Below are 18,176 nucleotides of genomic sequence, written 5' to 3'. Positions count from 1 at the left end.
TAGCCTCCAACACTCTACTCAGCAAACTGGATGCAGTCTACCACAGTGCCATCTGTTTTGTCACCAAAGCCCCATATACCACCCACCACTGCGACCTGTATGCTCTCGTCGGCTGGCACTCGCTACATATTCGTCGCCAGACCCACTGGCTCCAGGTCATCTATAAGTCTTTGCTAGGTAAAGCTCCGCCTTATCTCAGCTCACTGGTCACCATAACAACACCCACCCGTAGCACGCGCTCTAGCAGGTATATCACACTGGTCATCCCCAAAGCCAAAGCCTCCTTTGGCCGCCTTTCCTTCCAGTTCTCTGCTGCCAATGACTGGAACGAATTGCAAAAATTGCTGAAGTTGGAGATTTTATCTCCCTCACTAACTTTAAGCATCAGCTGTCTGAGCAGCTTACCGATCACTGCAGCTGTACACAGCCCATCTGTAAATAGCCCATCCAACTACCTACCTCATCCCCATATTGTTTTTATTGACTTTTTTTGCTCTTTTGCACACCAGTATTTCTACTTGCACATCCTCATCTGCACATCTATCACTCCAGTGTTAATTTGCTAAATTGTAATTACTTCGCTACTATTGGCCTATTTATTGTCTTACCTCCTTACTGTTTGCACACACTGTATATAGATTTTTCTATTGTGTTATTGACTGTTCTTTTGTTTATCCCATGTGTAACTCTGTTTTGTTGTTTTTGGTCGCACTGCTTTGCTTTATCTTGGCCAGGTCGCAGTTGTAAATGAGAACTTGTTCTCAACTGGCCTACCTGGTTAAATAAAGGTGAAATAAAAAAACAAGATGCTGTGTTTTTATTTACAGTAGTGATGGACAGCTGGTGGCATTTTGAAAACAGATTTTCAAACACCTGTAGCCAGATTAGCAGGACAATAGACTCTTTACAGCCCGCTACAGTAGGTGTGAAAGGTGTGAAAGTCACACCTTTCCAGTACTCCTCACCCCGCACCAAACTCCACCCTTAACAGTTACCATTCAAAAACGAGCTGTTTATCTAAATAAAATGACATTGCAACCAAAGAGAACAGACGAAATGGACATTGTTTTCATCAAGCCAACTTCTTTCTATGGTGCTATCCGTTCCAGGGTTAGGACCATAACCGCGAGAGGACTTGAAGATGAGAAGGAGCTGAGAGGATCACCAAAACAAAAAGTATTTTGGTTTCAGTTAATGTTCTTAAAAAAATATATATTATATAGCCTATCAATGTCTAGGCATACTGTGTAATAAAATCAATAATTAAATAAAGGTTAAATAAAAATACAAAAAATAGAAATTATTGTGTACAAAAAAACGTGAATGTGTTTTTGCAGAGCATACAACCATGCCAACAACCATGCCAACAACCATCTGTGGAGATCAGTGGATAAAGGGCTGGACAATGGGCCGTACCGAAAAAACACATGGTTGCCCAGAAGTGGCTAGTTTTGCTAGATTCTTAAAATGTGTACGCAGCATTTGTGTGTTGGAGTCACTTTTAATTCTTAATTGATCTACCATTTCTATCATGGGCCACTGAAATCAGTGGGGGCTCAAGGCGGTACCATTCTGCTCATCTGATGAAGGTGCACATGGATCAGATTCAAACTTTGAAGACCGAGATCGAGTCATTGAAGGCAGACCAGCAGAAAGAGACATTATCTGAGGGCAGAGATACAGGCAACAGCTGATGCATTGGTCCAGAGCCAGGCAGCATTGGCGGAGAGTCAGGTGGAGAATGATGCGTTGAAGAGGGCGAGGAACAAGATGGAGTCAAAATCCACACCAGGCACACCTGTGAGCTCTGGAACTCCACCTCCGACAGGCAGAGTCAACATACCTGGCGGGTTCTTCAGGTTGTCGGTTCACCCTGACATTTCCATTCCTCTTCTGACAACAGAACTTGACCAATTGCTCAGCAGCAAGGGCCGTCCGGACCGTTATGCTGTTCTGCTATAGCCTAATAAAGAAATGCAGGTGGCTTATACCTTCAAAATGCTTTATTATCCAAATGTAAAAGCATATACTGTTCAGTACTGTATTTCTTCATCAGCATATTTAGGCTTTCATTAATAAAATAATGCTAAAAATACTCTTTAAAAATGCCGGTGTTTATTTAGTTATGATCCATAACGAATTACTATGGGAATAAATATCACTGAATTACAGAAATATTGGAACAAAGTTGTCTAATGAAGGTAAACAAATTGTTGCTTACTGGAAAATACTCTTTCAAACACACATGGTCACATTGTACAGCGCCATTATGGCTATTAGCAGGTAGCTGGACAATAGACTTGCCTAGAAGGAGGGTAGGGGGAGAATTCTATCGTTAAATGTATTTCTTAGTTAGGTTGACTGTATCACAACCGGCCGTGATTGGCTGCAATTTCCTTTTAGTCCACCAGAAAAGACAAAACAAATAATACAACAAAAAGTATTTATTATTATGTATCACATCCGACCGTGATTGGGAGTCCCATAGGGCGGCGTACAATTGGCCCAGCGTTTCTCTCCCTCTAAAAACAGAAATAAATGTTTTGGCCTTTACAAATATTATTTTGGCCTTTATTCAGATTACAAATCGCGCACTTTCATTTTTTTGAAAATGAAATAACCTCCAAAATATCGTTATATAAACGTCCTCTCACTGTCAACTGCGTTTATTTTCAGCAATCTTAGCATGTGTAAATATTTGTATGAACATAGCAAGATTCAACAACTGAGACATAAACTGAACAAGTTACACAGACATGTGATTAACAGAAATTGAATAATGTGTCCCTGAGCAAAGGGGGGGTCAAAATCAAACGTAACAGTCAGTATCTGGTGTGGCCACAAGTTGCATTAAGTACTGCAGTGCATCTCCTCCTCATGGACTGCACTAGATTTGCCAGTTCTTGCTGTGAGATGTTATCCCGCTCTTCCACCAAGGCACATACAAGTTCCCGGACGTTTCTGGGGGGGAATGGCCCTAGCCCTCACCCTCCAATTCAACAGGTCCCAGAGGTGCTCAATGGGATTGAGATCCGGGCTCTTCCCTGGCCATGACAGAACACGGACATTCCTGTCTTGCAGGAAATCATGCACAGAACGAGCAGTATGGCAGGTTGCATTGTCATGCTGGAGGGTCATGTCACGTAGAGCCTGCAGGAAGGGTAACACATGAGGGAGGAGGATGTCTTCCCTGTAACGCACAGAGTTGAGATTGCCTGCAATGACAACAAGCTCAGTCCAATGATGCTGTGACACACCGCCCCCAGACCATGACGGACCCTCCACCTCCAAATCGATCCCACTCCAGAATACAGGCCTCGGTGTAACGCTCATTCCTTTGATGAAAATCGCAAATCCGACCATCACTCCTGGTGAGACAAAACCGCGACTCGTCAGTGAAGAGCACTTTTTTCCAGTCGTGTCTGGACCAGTGACAGTAGGTTTGTGCCCATAGGCAACATTGTTTCTGGTGATGTCTGGTGAGGACCTGCCTTACAACAGGCCTACAAGCCCTCAGTCCAGCCTCTCTCAGCCTATTGCGGACAGTCTGAGCACTGATGGAGGGATTGTGCATTCCTGGTGTAGGCCCTGCTTAGCCTAAATGCAGATACTATTATTACCTGCTTTCTCCTGCTCTACTGAAATGAATTGTCATCCAGCAAGAAATGAGTGGATTTGTGTGTTTTATTCAAGGAACTAAGAGATGTTTTAGTGTAGCGATGTCATGAGGTGCTAGAAAAACCTTGATAGAGGTGCTCAAATTGTATTTCTGAAAAAGTGTAATAATAATAATAATAATAATATTTAATTAGTTCATTTAATAAAGAATTGTGTTTTTAATATACCAGTGACAACCACTAAGGTGAGCTAGCAATGACTAGCATTAGCATTCAGTGGGGGGCGATTAATAAGCATGCGCAACCATGAGCAAGTGCATGTTATTTTACTGACATTTATGGGAGAGAAGTGGCAGATGTAGACAGATGTATTGCAACTGACGTCAAAGGCATGCACTGGAATTTCAATATGTGTCCTGGTAAGTGAATGGACATATGTAGCCATTTCTTGGAATTTACTGAACCATTTCCGGACATATTCTGTGCATGTCCGCGCACATAAAGTGTTCGTTATCTGAGATATACGGGACGTGTGCAGGGCCGTACACGTTTGAACACGTGCCCACAAACTGTACATTTTCGGACTTGTGCATTGGAGTGTTCAACCCGTATATGTTCCTTTTCATGCAGTGAAACCTAAATAAAACCGAGTCCTCCAATAGTATGATTAACTGATTGTTAACCTTTTCCCTTGTGAGTTCCAAATATCTCTAACGGTCACCCCAGTTTGAGTTTTTGATATGGGTGTGATGTCAGAATGCACTCACTGTTCCAAAAATGTGATTGTTACGCAACAGGACAGTTAAGCCGCAATGCCCTCCAACCAAGGCACGCTGCCTGCTAATTATCTACAGGCTATGTTCCAATTTGTAAATGTTTTATTATTTTCTAACAACAGTTTCAATTGAGGTGTGTTCGGCCTCCTCATTAATTCACGTAAGAAGTAGCCTATTTCACTGTTGCGGACAATTTATGTTTGAGACACTTCCCAAGATTAAGTATGGAGATGTTTGCTCATCATCACCAAAGCCCCATATACTACCCACCACTGCGACCTGTATGCTCTCGTTGGCTGGCCCTCGCTTCATGCTCGTTGCCAAACCCACTGGCTCCAGGTCATCTACATACAAGTGCCTGCTAGGTAAAGCCCTGCCTTATCTCAGCTCACTGGTCACCATAGCAGCACCAACCCGTAGCACGCGCTCCAGCAGGTATATCTCGCTGGTCACCCCTAAAGCCAATTCTTCCTTTGGCCGCCTTTCCTTCCAGTTCTCTGCTGCCAATGACTGGAACGAACTGCAAAAATCACTGAAGCTGGGGGCTCATATCTCCCTCACTAGCTTTAATAAGCACCAGCTGTCAGAGCAGCTCACAGATCACTGCACCTGTACATAGCCCATCTGTAAATAGCCCATCCAACTACCTCATCCCCATACTGTATTTAAAAATGGATCTCTACTCGCACATTCATATATATATATATATATTTATATATATTCTGCACATCTACCATTCCAGTGTTTAATTGCTATATTGTAATTACTTCACCTCCATGGCCTATTTCTTGCCTTACCTCCCTTATCCTACCTCATTTGCACATACTGTATATAGACTTTTTCTACTGTATTATTGACTGTATGTTTGTTTATTCCATGTGTAACTCTGTGTTGTTGTATGTGTCGAACTGCTTTGCTTTATCTTGGCCAGGTCGCAATTGCAAATGAGAATTTGTTCTCAACTAGCCTACCTGGTTAAATAAAAGTGAAAAAATAATAATAATAATCTCTAGTCAAGACAGGCCTTGCAAAAACGTTTTCCTCCTGGCACACTTTCTGGCTGGTGCCCGCATTGGTGTTTTCCTTCCAATTAATAACTTAGGACATGTGTGTGCTCCTATCAAATTAGGTGCCTTATTTTCTGTATATAGTGCTGTCGTTTCTACTGTAGCATACCGTATGTATGTATGTATGTATGTATGTATGTATGTATGTATGTATGTATGTATGTATGTATGTATGTATGTATGTATGTATGTATGTATGTATGTATGTATGGATGGATGGAGCATAGCGTATTTACGGGTTTATTCACGTTTGCAAGTACTGGTGACAAATCATGCATTTAGATTCTTGCATAGATTGTAATGGACACATATGATGTGTGTAAAATACTTTTCTCAAGGTTGTACTGATTATGTTGAGCTAATGCTAAACAATTTGCTAGCTATATGTGGTGCCATGTTTCTTGACATCATACAATGCTGGTTGTCACGTAAGTGTCTGTCAGACCAAAGATGTTATAACAAAACGAGGTGAAGGAATGGTTTACTCGACTGACTTATGGTGCTTTCAAGACAACTGGGAAATCTGAAAAATACGAGGTTAAATCATGACGTCAGTGATCTTCAGGTTGGAAAGTCAGAGCTCTAGGAAGAGGCCCGGATTAGGGAGTTTTCGCTTATCAACATAAACAAACATGGCTGCCATCATAAAGAATTTAGCTGACACGCATATCTTTTCTAAACAATATTACATTTCTCCGTTGCGCTTACCAGAGATGTGGTACATTGTAAACAAGTCTAGCTGTTAGGTTGCTAACTTATGTTTTGTTTTGTTGTCAGCGCAACCTGTTATTTAGACTGGTTTATGGAATGAGTTTGGTTGTGGATGTGTTCTGTGTGATGCTTTTACAATAAAAGGTGAAATTGAGGTATAAGGTTTTGAAAACCTTTATTTCCCATCAGTACAAAACATTGTTTAGATGCTTTTCAGACAACAATGCTGTTTAGATGTGTTTGTTTCATCATACGTTCTGTTGCTACTGTTTCAATCACATATTTGCGATGGTACGCTGCAGGAACCAATCAACAATGATCACAAATATGTGATTGTATGCGTCAAAGGTTTAAAAACAACACAGTCCGAACTGTCTGTCCCCTTACTGTCCATCTACCTGTCAGGACTGATCCATGATCCAGAGAAATGACCATTCGATCTCAGGAGAGAAGGGAGCAACAGAGAGAACACTTTAAGACAGAAATGGTTTTGTGAGACCTGAGCTTGACTCACAAGGAAGCTTATGTCAGTGTATGTTGCACATGCTTAGCTGGATATGTAAAATTCAAAAGGCACTCGCATCTGAGCTATCTTTGTTGCAGGTGCATGGTACCAGTTGAATGAAATGAGAAAAAATGAGAAACCTGCACACTGAGCTGACGAAGGCCTTGAGGCCGATACGTAAAGCTTAATAAAGAGCAGTGATACTAGCAAGAGCAGTGTGCAGGTTTCTCCTTTTTTATCATACCTGGATATGTAAACACACAAGCCGACACAAACAAAAACACTTGTGTAGACACGCACACAGACACTAATGTACAGTATTTTCTTGTTCTTTTCTATTGTCTTTTTTTCTATAAAGTATGTTGAGACCTTTGTGAAATTATATTAACTTAAAATATTTAATTTAATGTATTTCGATTCGATTTAATGTATTTCGATTCCTTCTTCAGCATAGCCAGGATTAGAGTGTTTAGGAGAGTGAGGTGAGTTCATGTCAGATACATCAACACCAGCAGTTCTGCATTAACCAAACCAGCACTGTAGGACAGGAGTGGACCTGTTATTCACAGATAATCTAATAATCATGTTTATAAAAGCACAGGTGTGCACGCACAAACACACACCCTAACGGGAGCCTGTGGGGGATTCTTTATACTTGTACATAGTCTCGGTCCTTATTCAGTGGGTGGATGGCTGAGCGGACACCCCAGGGCCAGCTGGGGTCCTCGACAGTCCTGGGTCCTAGTTAGAGAGATCATATACATGCATGGGCTACCATGTCACGAGGAGGCCAGCCCAGCGGAACGTTACGTAACAGGACTTTATCCTGAGGGAGCAACCCCTGAGGGCCGGTCACAGCAAGAGAGAGAGAGAGATGGAGACAGATAGAGGGAGAGTTTTTTTTTTTGTATAGAACGTTTTGTGTTTTATATTTGTCACCTTTTATTATTTTATTTGTTAAGCACCTTGAAATGCATTTGTTGTAAGAAATGTGCTATATAAATAAAGTTTGATTTGATAGAGAGAGAGAGGGGTTCAGAGAGAGAGACAGGCAGTCCTCATAATAAGTGTGGCTGGGCTGACTGAAGAATTGCTTCAAACACAACCGGGCTGCCGAGGCTTCAAAGCACCTTAGATTCTCTCTTTAGGGGCCCAGGGATGAGGAGAGAAATATTGACACTAAATTTACCATCAGTGAGTGTTAGTTGTGTTTGTGGACGTGTTTAACTATACTTGTGAATAGTAAACTAACAAAAACTTGACCAACTGGGGACATTTTGTTAGTCCCCACAAGGAAAAAGTATATTTCTAGGGGGTTTAGGGTTAAGGTTAGAATTAGGGTTAGGATTAGGAATTAAAGGTTTAGGGTTAAGGTTAGGTTTTGGGTTTAAGGTTAGGTTTAGGGCTAGGTTTAGGTTTATGGAAAATAGGATTTTGAATGGGAATCAATTGTGTGTGTGTGAATGAGTAAATGAGAGAGTTAGTGAGGGATATGATACTCTTATGTCACATGTAAGTGTGAGTCAATGGTCATGCATATGTACAGTACCAGTCAAAAGTTTGGACACACCTACTCATTCAAGGGTTTTTCTTTATTTTTACAATTTTCTACATTGTATAATAATAGTGTAGACATCAAAACTATGAAATAACGCATATGGAACCATATAGTAACCAAAAATGTGTTAAACAAATAAAAATATATTTTTCAAATAGCCACCCTTTGCCTTGATGACAGCTTTGCACACTCCTGGCATTCTCTCAACCAGCTTCATGAGGAATGCTTTTCCAACAGTCTTGAATGAGTTCCCACATATGCTAATTACTTGCTGGCTGCTTTTCCTTCACTCTGCGGTCCAACTCATATCAAACTATCTCAATTGGGTTGAGGTCGGGTGATTGTGGAGGCCAGGTCATCTGATGCAGCACCATCACTCTCCTGCTTGGTCAAATAGCCCTTACACAGCCTGTAGGTGTGTTCTGGGTCATTGTCCTGTTGAAAAACAAATGATAGTCCCACTAAGCGCAAACCAGATGGGCTGGCGTATTGCTGCAGAATGTTGTGGTAGCCATGCTGGTTAACTGTGCCTTGAACTCTAAATAGCGAAGCACCCCCACACCATCACACCTCCTCCTCCTCCTCCATGCTTCACGCTGGGAACAACACATGCGGAGATCATCAGTTCACCTACTCTGCGTCTCACAAAGACACAGTGGTTGGAACCAAATATCAAAAATTTGGACTCATCAGACCAAAGGACCGGTCTAATGTCCATTGCTCATGTTTCTTGCCCTAATCAAGTCTCTGCTTCTTGTTGGTGTCCTTTCTTGCAGAAATTCAACCATGAAGGCCTGATTCATGCAGTCTCCTCTGAACAGTTGATGTTGAGATGTGTCTGTTACTTGAACTCTGTAAAGCATTTATTTGGGATGCAATTTCTGAGACTAGAGTAATTCTAATCAACTTCTCCTCTGCAGCAGAGGTAACTCTGGCTCTTCCTTTCCTTTGGCGGTCTTCATGAGAGCCAGTTTCATCATAGTGCTTGATTGTTTTTGCGACTGCACTTTTCAAAGTTCTTGAAATGTTCCGCATTGAAAGACCTTCATGTCTTAAAGTAATGATGGACTGTCATTTCTCTTTGCTTATTTGAGCTGTTCTTGCCATAATATAGACTTGGTCTTTTACCAAATAGGGCTATCTTCTGCATACCAGCCCTACCTTGTCACAACACAACTGATTGGCTCAAACACATTAAGAAGGAAAGAAATTCTGCAAATTAACTTTTAACAAGGCACACCTGTTAATTGAAATGTAGTCCAGGTGTTTACCTCATGAAGCTGGTTGAGAGAATGACAAGCGTATGCAAAGCTGTCATCAAGGCAAAGGGTGGCTACTTTGAAGAATCTCAAATAAAAAAAAAATATTTTGATTTGTTTAACACCTTTTGGTTAATTCATGATTCCATATGTGTTATTTCATAGTTCTGATGTCTTCACTATTATTCTACAATGTCGAAAATAGTACAAATAAAGAAAAACTCTTGATTGAGTAGGTGTGTCCTAACCTTTGACTGGTACTGTATGTACAGTGTGTGTGTGTGTGTGTGTGTGTGTGTGTGTGTGTGTGTGTGTGTGTGTGTGTGTGTGTGTGTGTGTGTGTGTGTGTGTGTGTGTGTGTGTGTGTGTGTGTGTGTGTGTGTGTGTGTGTGTGTGTGTTATCTGACCTCAATGAAACATCAGCTCTGTAAAGTGGGAATATGGAATGGCAGGGTGGACCAGGGTAGAAAGTGTGCCATCAGGACAAACAGAGCCGAGAGCCGGTCTGGTACTGCACACACAGCCTGCATTCCAAATGGTACCGTATTCCCTACATAGTGCAGTACTTATGGCCAGAGCCCTATGGGCCCTGGTCAAAAGTAGTGTACTATATAGGGAGTAGGGTGCAATTTGGGACAAGACCACACATCCCAGGAAGATATTTAAAGGGCTTCCGTCCTCCCCAATGCACCATGCAGGCTAAAATAGGCCAGGCAGGACCAAGCCCAGAAGACAGAGAGATAGAGTCACACTACCCAACTCTTTTCATCAGGGCTTACTGTTTCTAATGTATTTAGGACATATTATTTAGTAGAAAAGAATGGTAAGAAAGGTACTTTCTGATACATATTTCAAAGTATGCTTTGAGAAAGTGGGAAATGGGTGTTTCAGTAAATGGAAGCCTTCTTTACATGGTGGTCAGAAATGTTTTGGGAAACAAAGAAACTGTTTATAATTTCAAAGCCTTCTTTTTTCAATCCATACAAGGAGAACTTTCTCAAGGGATATTGTATTAATCATCAAGAGAAGTTTCCTTTCTGCGGACTGTTGACTTCCAAGAATCAAAGGACTTCTTATATATTTGGGGGGGGTTCTGTGGATTATTTTCCTTTGGATTATTACACAGACTGACAAGTGAACTGGTAGCGATGGAATTTAGGCTTATGAGTGTTTTAATGATGCGTCGTTCCTCCAAAGGCCGAAGATGTATTATGTGTTTCCCAAAACACAAAGCATGTGTCGATACTGATTGGGTAGAAAAAAAGGCAGTTCTCAGATCAGCTTTCTCCATTCAAATCTTACCTTAACATTATAATTATTTCACAATACTGACAACAGATCAGCTCCGAGAGATATAACCTGTGGTTGCAAATATTGAGGTGGCTTAACCTAGCCTATTCAAATACTTACCCAATATTTCTGCACTAAATAACATATACTGTATGGTACATCATTGCGCTGATGTTACACATTGTGTAATATATTGAGGCAAACATTAGGCTACAATTAGCTAAATATAGCTCAATTGATTGAACATGAAATTCATTTCAATATGATTTAAATATATAGGCCTATGTAGCCTATACTGTAGTGTATTTATATTTTAATGCATTCATCTCAGTTTTTTATTTGAAGCATCCTTCGCTTGTTTGTAACAATTGCGAAAACACTGGCAACTTTGTATTTGTTGTCAACTTCGTTCTGAAGTATACACACCCCTTGACTTTTTTGTTGTGTTACAGCCTGAATTTAAAATGGATTACATTGAGATTTTGTGCCACTGGCCTACACACAATACCCCATAATATCAAAGTGGAATTATGTATTTATACATTTTTACAAATGCTGAAATGTCTTGAGACAATAACTATTCAATCCATTTGTTATTATAGCAAGTATAAATAAGTTCAGGAGTAACAATTTGCTTAACAAGTCACATAAGTTGCAGTAATAGTGTTTAACATAATTTTTGAATGACTACCTCATCTCTGGAACCCACGCATACAATTATCTGTAAGGTCCCTCAATCGAGCAGGGAATTCCAACACAGATTCAACCACGAAGACCAGGGAGGTTTTCCAATGCCTCGCAAAGAAGGGCACCAATTGGTAGATGGGTAAAAAAAAGCTGACATTGAATATCCCTTTGAGCATAGTGAAGTTATTAATGACACTTTGATTAGTGTATCAATACACCCAGTCACTACAAAGATACAGGCGTCCTTCCTAATGGAGAGGAAGGAAACTGCTCAGGGATTTCACCCAGGTGTAACGGCCGTCGTTAGAGAAAGACCAAGGTGCAGCGGAGTTAGTGTTCATCTTTGAATTTTAATAAACGTAAGAACACTATACACACAAACAAGAAAACCGACAGCCAAACAGTCCTGTCAGGTGCAATATACTAAACAGAAACAATCCCCCACAAAACCCAAAGGAAAAACAGGCTCCTTATGTGTGACTCCCAATCAGCAACAACGAACTACAGCTGTGCCTGATTGGGAGCCACACATGGCCCAAAACAAAGAAATACAAAAATATAGAAAAATGAACATAGAACACCCACCCAATGTAACAACCTGGCCTAACCAAAATAAAGAACAAAAACCCCTCTCTATGGCCAAGGCGTTACACCAGGCCAATGGTGACTTTAAAATGGTTACAGCGTTTAACTTGTTATGGATAGGGTGCAGAATTTTCACGGCCGGATAAAAAACGTACCCGATTTAATCTGGTTATTACTCCTGCCCAGAAACTAGAATATGCATATAATTATTAGCTTTGGATAGAAAACACTCCAACGTTTCTAAAAATGTTTGAATGGTGTCTGTGAGTATAACAGAACTCAAATGGCAGGCCAAAACCTGAGAAGATTCTGTACAGGAAGTACCCTGTCTGACCATTTCTTGGCCTTCTTTGTCATCTCTATCCAAAACAGAGGATCTCTGCTGTAACGTGACACTTTCTAAGGCTCCCATAGGCTCTCAGAAGGCGCCAGAACGTTGAATGATGACTTTGCAGCCCCTGCCTGAAAAACAGTAGCGCATTTGGATAGTGGTCGATCTGAGAACAATGAGACGGGCCCGCACGTGCACGTGAAGAGTCCATTTTGCATTTTCAGTCTTTGAACGAAAACAACGACTCCCGGTCGGAATATTATCGCTATTTTACGAGAAAAATCGCATAAAAATTGATTTTAAACAGCGTTTGACATGCTTCGAAGTACGGTAATGGAATATTTTGAACTTTTTTGTCACGATACGCGTCCGCGCGTCACCCTTCGTTACCCTTCGGATAGTGTCTTGAATGCACGAACAAAACGCCACTATTTGGATATAACTATGGATTATTTGGAACCAAACCAACATTTGTTGTTGAAGTAGAAGTCCTGGGAGTGCATTCTGACAAAGAACAGCAAAGGTAATCCAATTTTTCTTATAGTAAATCTGAGTTTGGTGAGTACCAAACTTGGTGGGTGTCAAAATAGCTAGCCTGTGATGGCCAGGCTATCTACTCAGAATATTGCAAAATGTGCTTTCACCGAAAACCTATTTTAAAATCGGACACCGCGATTGCATAAAGGAGTTCTGTATCTATAATTCTTAAAATAATTGTTATGTTTTTTGTGAACGTTTATCGTGAGTAATTTAGTAAATTCACCGGAAGTGTTCGGTGGGAATGCTAGTTCTGAACGTCACATGCTAATGTAAAAAGCAGTTTTTTTAATATAAATATGAACTTGATTGAACAAAACATGCATGTATTGTATAACATAATGTCCTAGGGTTGTCATCTGATGAAGATCATCAAAGGTTAGTGCTGCATTTAGCTGTGGTTTTGGTTTTTGTGACATTATATGCTAGCTTGAAAAATGGGTGTCTGATTATTTCTGGCTGGGTACTCTCCTGACATAATCTAATGTTTTGCTTTCGTTGTAAAGCCTTTTTGAAATTGGACAGTGTGGTTAGATAAAGGAGAGTCTTGTCTTTAAAATGGTGTAAAATAGTCATATGTTTGAAAAATTGAAGTTTTCGGATTTTCGAGATATTTGAATATCGCGCCACGGGATTACACTGACTGTTGCAAGCGTCCCACCTAGCCCATAGTGGTTAAGGCAAGGGCTGATTTCAAGGTTTTACTGCTAACCTATAAAGCATTACATGGGTTTGCTCCTACCTATCTTTCCGATTTGGTCCTGCCGTACATACCTACACGTACGCTACGGTCACAAGACGCGGGCATCCTAATTGTTCCTAGAATTTCTAAGCAAACAGCTGGAGGCAGGGCTTTCTCCTATAGAGCTCCATTTTTATGGAATAGTCTGCCTACCAATGTGAGAGACGTAGACTCAGTCTCAACCTTTAAGTCTTTACTGAAGACACATCTCTTCAGTAGGTCCTATGATTAAGTGTAGTCTGGCCCAGGGGTGTTAACCTGTTGGGGCTAGGGGGCAGCATTTGCACGTCTGGATAAAAAAAATGTACCCGATTTAATCTGGTTACTAATCCTACCCAGTAACTAGAATATGCATATACTTATTATATATGGATAGAAAACACTCTAAAGTTTCTAAAACTGTTTGAATGGTGTCTGTGAGTATAACAGAACTCATTTGGCAGGCAAAACCCTGAGACATTTTCTGACAGGAAGTGGATACCTGATGTGTTGTATTGACTTTAAACCTATCCCATTGAAAAACACAGGGGTTTAGGAATATTTTGGCACTTCCTATTGCTTCCACTAGATGTCACCAGCCTTTACAAAGTGTTTTGAGTCTTCTGGAGGGAGATCTGACCGAACAAGAGCCATGGAACGATGATGTCCCATTAGACACCTGGCGCGCGAGTTCATGTTGGGTACCCTCGTTCCAATACGTTATAAAAGAGTATGCATTCGTCCACCATGAATATTATTCATGTTCTGGTTAAAAAAGGCCCTAATGATTTATGCTATACAACGTTTGACATGTTTGAACGAACGGAAATATATTTTTTCCCCTCGTTCATGACGAGAAGTCCGGCTGGCTTACATCATGTGCTAACGAGACGGAGATTTTTGGACATAAATGATGAGCTTTTTTGAACAAAACTACATTCGTTATGGACCTGTGATACCTGGAAGTGACATCTGATGAAGAGAATCAAAGGTAATGGATTATTTACATAGTATTTTCGATTTTAGATCTCCCCAACATGACGTCTAGTCTGTATCGCAACGCGTATTTTTCTGGGCGCAGTGCTCAGATTATTGCAAAGTGTGATTTCCCAGTAAGGTTATTTTTAAATCTGGCAAGTTGATTGCGTTCAAAAGATGTAAATCTATAATTCTTTAAATGACAATATAATATTTTACCAATGTTTTCTAATTTTAATTATTTAATTTGTGACGCTGACTTGACTGCCGGTTATTGGAGGGAAACGATTTCCTCAACATCAATGCCATAGTAAAACGTTGTTTTTGGATATAAATATGAACTTGATAGAACTAAAAATGCATGCATTGTCTAACATAATGTCCTAGGAGTGTCATCTGATGGAGATTGTAAAAGGTTAGTGCATCATTTTAGCTGGTTTTATGGTTTTGGTGACCCTGTCTTTGACTTGACAAAACATTACACACAACTCTTGTAAATGTACTGTCCTAACATACTCTAAATTTATGCTTTCGCCGTAAAACCTTTTTGAAATCGTAAAACGTGGTTAGATTAAGGAGATGTTTATCTTTCAAATGGTGTAAAATAGTTGTATTTTTGAAAAATTTGAATTTTGACATTTATTTGGATTCAAATTTGCCGCTCTTGAAATGCACCTGCTGTTGATGGAGTGCACCACGGGTGGCACGCTAGCGTCCCACCTAGCCCCAAGAGGTTAACGTGAACGGAAAGGCTGTAGCAATGAACCGCCCTTGCTGTCTCTGCCTGGCCGGTTTCCCCTCTTTCCACTGGGATTCTCTGCCTCTACCCCTATTACAGGGGCTGAGTCACTGGCTTACTGGTGTCCTTCCATGCCGTCCCTGGGAGGGGTGCGTCACTTGAGTGGGTTGAGTCACTGACGTGGTCTTCCTGTCTGGGTTGGCGCCCCCCCTTAGGTTGTGCCGTGGCGGAGATCTTTGTGGACTATACTCGGCCTTGTCCCGGGATGGTATGTTGGTGGTTGGAGATATCCCTCCAGTGGTGTGGGGGCTGTGCCTTGGCAAAGTGGGTGGGGTTATATCCTACCTGTTTGGCCCTGTCCGGGGGTTTCATCGGATGGGGCCACAGTGTCTCCTGACCCCTCCTGTCTCAGCCTCCAGTATTTATGCTGCAGTAGTTTATGTGTCGGGGGGCTAGGGTCAGTCTGTCACATCTGGAGTATTTCTCTTGTCTTTTCCGGTGTCCTGTGTGAATTTAAATATGCTCTCTCTAATTCTCTCTTTCTCTCTTTCTTTCTCTCTCTCGGAGGACCTGAGCCCTAGGACCATGCCTCAGGACTACCTGGCTTGATGACTCCTTGCTGTCCCCAGTTCACCTGGCCGTGCTGCTGCTCCAGCTCCAACTGCTCTGCCTGCAGCTATGGAAACCTGACCTGTTGACCGGACGTGCTACCTGTCCCAGACCTGCTGTTTTCAACTCTCTAGAGACAGCAGGAGTGGTAGAGATACTCTCAAAGATCGGCTATGAAAAAGCCTACTGACACTTACTCTTGTGTTACTGACTTGTTGCACCATCGACAACTACTATGATTATTATTATTTGACCATGCTGGTCATATATGAACATTTGAACATCTTGGCCATGTGCTGTTATAATCTCCACCCGGCACAGCCAGAAGAGGACTGGCCACCCCTCATAGCCTGGTTCCTCTCTAGGTTTCTTCCTAGGTTTTGGCATTTCTAGGGAGTTTTTCCTAGCCACCGTGCTTCTACACCTGCATTGCTTGCTGTTTGGGGTTTTAGGCTGGGTTTCTGTACAGCACTTAGATATATCAGCTGATTTAAGAAGGGCTATATAAATACATTTGATTTGATTTTGATGATAGGAGAAAACAACAACAATACTAACATAAATGAGTGAAAAGAAGGAAGCTTGTACAGAATAAAAACATTTAAAAACATGCATTCTGCTTGTAATAAGGCACTAAAGTAAAACTGCAAAGAAAATTGGCAAAGAAATGTCCCGAAAACAAAGCGTTCAAATCCAACACAACACATCACTGTGTGCCACTCTTTATGTTTTCAAGCATGGTGGTGGCTACATCATGTTATGGGTATGCTTATGAGTGTTTTCTCAAGGCTGTAAACATCTTGATTCTATGTTTAGCGGAGATCTTCTGTGTATAAAGTGACAAGTAAGGGCAAAAAAGCATCTGATGACGCACTTAGCCGTTCTGATAAATAACAAGCATTTTCAAGTGCATTAACAGTGGTTTTGGGAAAAAGCTCAGAGATTTAACAATGCTCCTACGAAGGTTCTAACAAACCTTAAGATGCTTTTGGGAAACTGGGCCCTGTTAAGATCTATCCTTATTTCATTGTCTTGCTGCTGGATCATTTGGATTTTTGCTTATTATTTTGGATTTCTTGCTTTTGGAACAAACCATGTACTTTAATTGGAGGACAAAGACATTTACTCGACTAAAACAAAAACTTGATTTAGCATTTTCATTTGTGATTCAGAGGCTGATCCTATACATTTGAGTTGATTTTGGGGGTATTTTGGTTTGCTTAGATTCTGTATGTCAGCTGATTCAATTGTGAATAGACAAAATTGTTTCCATGATATTCGTGACTTACATTATATTTCTATAAACAATGCTGCTTTATATGTTTTCATACACTACAATACTCATCTCATATGTATATACTGTACTCCATACCATCTACTACATCTTGCCTATGCGTTCGGCCATCACTCATTTATATATTTTTATGTACATATTCGTATTCATTCCTTTACACTTGTGTGTACAAGGTAGTTGTTGTGGAATTGGTAGATTACTTGTTAGATATTAATGCATGGTCGGAACTAGAAGCATAAGCATTTCGCTACACTTGCATTAACACCTGCTAACCATGTGTATGTGACAAATAAATTTGATTTGATTTGATTTATTAGCTAGCTTACCATTATAAAACACAATCATAAATACCTGGTACTAAATGGTGCCTAGTGGTGCAAAACACAGCAAATCTAGCATTTGTTAATGAGAGCAGTGCAATGGTTTGGGGTCACTCTGGGTCACTGTAGTGCTTCCGTGCTTCTGCCAAGGTTAAAGGCCAAAGTGGCAATCCCTGTCCCTGCACACGCATACACACACAAGCAGCCCCTACCTCCACTGCGATGGATGATTTTGGGGACAGGTGTTTCTCCCAGGGCCTTAGCGTGTGTGTGGCGGTGTGTGGCATGTAGCGTGTTGCGTGTAGTGTGTGGGGTGTGAACCTCCAGATGTATGGAAGACACTGTGCTGTATAGGACTTCTACTGTGTATCACAACACAGATGGGGCCATGTATATGCGATTTGCCTGGTATATCCTACCAATGTTGTGACAACATCACAGTATGCACAGTAGCCTTAATGTTTAATATTGCCAGCCCTCCCTATTTTAGACTTTACCTGTGGTCTCCTTGTGTGAGGCAAAATTAGGAATAACTGACTGCTACTGGCACCTGTACATGATCAGAGAGAAGGAGACAAGGATCCACAGCAGT

The sequence above is a fragment of the Salmo salar genome, chromosome 03 (assembly GCF_965601325.2).
Source record: "Salmo salar chromosome 03, fSalSal1, whole genome shotgun sequence".
Taxonomy (NCBI): Eukaryota; Metazoa; Chordata; class Actinopteri; order Salmoniformes; family Salmonidae; genus Salmo; species Salmo salar.
This window is presented reverse-complemented; position numbering follows the sequence as displayed.